This window comes from Cajanus cajan, chromosome 1 (genome assembly GCF_000230855.2).
Source record: "Cajanus cajan strain Asha chromosome 1, NIPB_CcT2T_4, whole genome shotgun sequence".
NCBI classification, from domain to species: domain Eukaryota; kingdom Viridiplantae; phylum Streptophyta; class Magnoliopsida; order Fabales; family Fabaceae; genus Cajanus; species Cajanus cajan.
In genome coordinates this window covers 43,144,328-43,148,923 of record NC_138517.1, presented here as the reverse complement: position 1 = coordinate 43,148,923, position 4,596 = coordinate 43,144,328, and the positions used below count along the sequence as shown (strand labels likewise).

At 41.2% G+C, this 4,596-nt stretch overlaps 1 non-coding gene across 1 annotated transcript; it reads right to left on the bottom strand.

The window, feature by feature from the left end:
* Positions 1-481: 481 nt before the first annotated feature.
* On the bottom strand, positions 482-588 carry LOC145953992 (small nucleolar RNA R71). Its single transcript, XR_014431204.1, has one exon. It is a non-coding gene; the product is annotated as a small nucleolar RNA R71 (small nucleolar RNA).
* Positions 589-4,596: the final 4,008 nt, after the last annotated feature.

Genomic DNA, 4,596 nt, shown 5'->3' with positions numbered 1-4,596 from the left:
CTTAGGGTTAATGCAAAGGAGATCTCTACGTCTTGGGAAACCAACACCACTTGATCCTGAGATTGAAAGAACTCTCCTGAGAAGGAAAAGAAACCTTTCTAGAGAATTTGACATGGCTGCACAACGAGATAATTTACCGCTTCGGGATTACTCTGCACCCGTAGCTCGTGGGATACCTGGAGGGGAGATGCAAACTGGAGCTACTGTACCAGCTTCTCTGGTGAATATGCTCAAACAGAACACCTTTGGAGGACTACCATCAGAAGATCCTAATGACCACTTAGAGGGGTTCTTGGAAATCTGTGAGACCCAGCAATTTGATGATGAAGTTTCTGATGGAATGCGACTCCGCTTATTCTCACTCACCTTGAGAGATAAGGCAAAGGTGTGGCTAAGAACAGTGCCTAGAGAAAAGATAGCAACTTGGGAATTATGTGAAAGAGCTTTTCTAGAGAAATTCTTTCCTCCTTCTAAAACTAAAGAATTGAGGAAGAAAATCACTAATTTCCAACAAGGCACTGGAGAGACTATTTATGAAGCATGGGAGCGGTTCAAAGGATATCTTCAAGCATGCCCACAACATGGCTTCAACCGTTGGCTTACCATCCAATTTTTCTTTGAAGGATTGGACCAACAAAGCACCATGATATTAGACTCAGCAGCTGGAGGATCTTTCATGGGGAAACCTATTAATGACTGCATGATTATGCTATGAATTCTTGTGAATTAAAGTGCTAAAATACGAGTAAAATACACAACATCAAATAACCCCAAACTTGAACTTTTGTTTGTCCTCAAACAATAATTAGCACTTTGAAAGAAAAAAAAAATCATCAAGAATTAACTGAGCATTTAAAATCTTCACTCTTAGTCTCACAAGGTCCAATTAGAATCTTAATCTTTCATTACTAGCGCCAACTCTTAGTTTCTAAGAGTTTCATGATGTCAAATCTTGTAAAGCTCATTAGTCAAACGAAGATAATTTAACAGAAATAATTTTTCAATGCTTGTGACACAAATAGGGGTAATATTTTTATTTTTGTTTTTGTCTCACCTAAAACATTTCCCCAGTAGCCAATCAGTGTAGAGAGGATGATAATTTCAAGAACACGTAGCCTCAAAGGGGGGCTAGCTATTTTACTAAACAATTCCCCAGTAGCTACTTAGTTCCCTTAGTTTTCTAAGGTTAAGAATATTCTCCCTCTAACCTATGACCTCAAAGGGGTGCTAGGTGATTTTTTTTTTTTTTTTTTTTTTTTTTACCCCCCAAAAGCTTTTAAGCACGAATTAAAAAGAATTTATCTTCAAGAGACTATTTTTATAATTCTCGATCATTTCAAGCCTCAATACTAAGAACCAAGTGCTAGCCACAAAACCAGCTAATTTTTCAACCTTTTGTTCTGAGACTTCAAGATTCAATTCATCACATTCAGTGTTTTCAAAGACGAACAATTTCATTAAAAATATTTACTTTTCAAACACAAATTCAAGCTGGGATTAACTGAATATGTATATATGCATGATTTTTTTTTTTTTTTTTTTGCATGAATGAATGAAATGCGTACATCCTCCTAACCCCAAACTTAAAGATTTGCTTGTCCCGAAGCAAAGAGCTAATGAATGCATGATAGATTATTTTGACAAAATTATAAAATGCATGAATATGCAACCAACCCACAACAGAAAGGAATGCTTGTCCCTAAGCATCAGAGTAAAATAAGGAATAAGAAAGATCTCACTGTGGTGGAAAATCATCTGGATACCGTTGAATGTGCCATTGATACATTTGATCAATGTAGACCCCTAAAATTGTCCGGGTCAGAAATAAGACTCGAAGACTCTCAAAGATCAAAGGAAAGTCAGCCAGAAGGACTCCCAGAAGACCATAGGATGACTATCTGTAGGTTTAGAGGTCTTAGAGTAGCAAAAAATAAGAAAGTGGGAGGTTTAGAGCTCAATACGGCCTCCTTGGAGTTCAGTACGGCCGTACTGCACATTTTGTACTACAATACGGCCGTACTGAAACCAATACGGCCGTATTGAAGCTCAATACGGCCTCCCTTGAGTTCAATACGGCCGTATTGCATGTTTTGCACTACAATACGGCCGTACTGAATTCAATACGGCCGTATTGAAGTGTCGGTGCTTCAATACGGCCGTACTGAATTCAATACGGCCGTATTGAAGTGCAAAAATGCAATACGGGCCGTATTGAACCCAGGGGCCGTATTGAGCCCCATTCCTATAAATAGGAGGTCATTTGGACGTCCTTCCACACTCCTACACACGGTTTTGACTCCTTCCTTGAGTATTCTGGGGTTTTTGAGCAGTGTTCTGCCCTAGAAATCTCTCTGGGAGTCGATCCGACGAAGTTCTGGAATTCCGAGCATTTAGCTTGGAGATTCGAACTTAGTAGAAGGGAAATCCTCCGGATTTCCATAGTTAAAATTTTCTAGGAGGGAGTGAGCAGGCTTGTAGAGCGAGGGAACGCCAAAAAGCTTCCCAATTTTACTTGAAAAGCACGCTTCAAAGGTTTCTTCTTAAGTCCTTCCTTTTACTGCTTTCTGTGTGTATATTTAACTGTCATCATGTAGATAGTTAAGTTATAATTGTTTAGAATAAGTAGGGGTAATTTAGTAATTTCGCACTATTATTTTTTGAAATAATCTGTCATAGGGAACCCGAAAGGGGCGCTGTGGGGTGCTAACACCTTCCCCACGCGTAACCGACTCCCTTACCCGACTCTGGTTGTGATGGCCGAAGTCGATTTTTGAATCGATTGCCTTAAACTTCTTTTTCCAATGTTTTGAGTAAAACATTGGTGGCGACTCCATGAACCCTTCCTTTTTAGAAAAACCGCTAATCCATGGAGGGTCCCGCTTGGGATTAACATGGATTGGTGAGCCTTTTAATAAAATTGCTCGTTTGACAAGGTCTCAGTTTGAGAATAAGTCATTCTAGCAATCCATACTTTTAAACAAATAAAAGAGTCCAACCATCCTTCGCGAATGCTGAAAGCCCGTTTCGGGCCGGTGGCGACAGATGGCGACTCCACTGGGGAAGCCTCGAGAGTCAGTCCCATTTAGTGACAGATTATTTTTAACAAATAATAGTTAAAATTACTTTATTACCCCTGGCTTGTACGATAACATGCTTTATTTATTCGGCTTTAATAACTGTTGTTTGTTTAATTTTCTGCAATTGTTTGAAATATAAATTGCACACAAACCTTTGCACACAACAGTTCCCTCTATACCCGGGGGCATGAGTGGTAAGCCATAGGGAGTGGATGTTAGTACGGCCGGTTGTCGAATGGGTCTATAGGTGCCCGTAGACCGTTGTCGGAAAGCATCACTCAAGGTGATAACCATGAACTCGAGTCCGACAGTGCGTTGGAGCTTTCCATCGACTTACGACGAGAGGAATTGGGTCCCTATAATGGGGGCACCTTGGGGGCCTCAGACCGGTGAGAACAGTTAGAACCACCTTGAATATGCACTTTTCTGCAGGATACCCCTACCTCGTGATTCGCTCGTGACTGTTCGTGGATGAGTGAATTGTTTGTGTAAATGCTTATGTGCAATTGTTTGTGCATTAATAAATAACCTCGTGATAAGGTCTAAGAATAATCCCCATGCATGAAAATACCATGACATGAGAGGAAAGACCATGTGCGGAAATATAATAAAAGTGAGGAGCATGTGCATCATTACCAATAAGGCATCATGCATCCTCATAAACCATGCATTTTAGGTTCACCAATACCTCTTGACGTGAGTAAAAGAGACCCATAATTATCGGGATTCTCCGTTGAGGAGGGATCATAAGTCAAGGAGGGTGATAACACTCCGTTTTAAAAAGGCAGCGCCTTAAAAATGGAAGGTTATCAAGCTCATGTCAAGAGCGTATTCATTCCATACATTAATTAGATTAAATATTCATTTTTAGAAAGTGGCTGGTCATCTCTCTGTCCTCACACGCGCGCAGAAAATCAAGAAGATGGAAGCGCTGGAGGACCAAAATAAGAAGCTTACAGCCGAGCTCTCGCAGCTCAAAGAACAAATGGCGCAAATGATGGAGCTCATGCGTCATCATAATGTACATGGGTCTCACCACAATGACCATGAGTCCCATCATCATGAGGAGGAGGAACATGAGGAAGAGCCTCCACGAACTGTACCCCTTGGGGCGGGGATCATGATTAAAGAGCCCGAGGTTTCAAAGGAACAATTACATGCTCTTGAGGATCGGCTAAGGGCTATGGAGGGGCATGATTTTGACATCAAAGATGCCGCCGACATGTGCTTGGTGAGGGACATCCAATTCCCTCCCAAATTTAAAGTGCCAGACTTCCCAAAATATGTGGGATCGACTTGCCCTAAGAGTCATCTCACCATGTACTGTCGCAAAATGGCTGCATATGCCACAAATGAAAAGCTCTTGATCCACTGCTTCCAAGAAAGCTTGACTGATACCGCGCTCAATTGGTATATGCAGCTAGATGGAAATCTAGTACACACATGGACGCAGTTGGCCGACGCCTTTCTCAAGCGCTACAAATACAACATCGACCTAACACCTGATAGGTCAGATCTT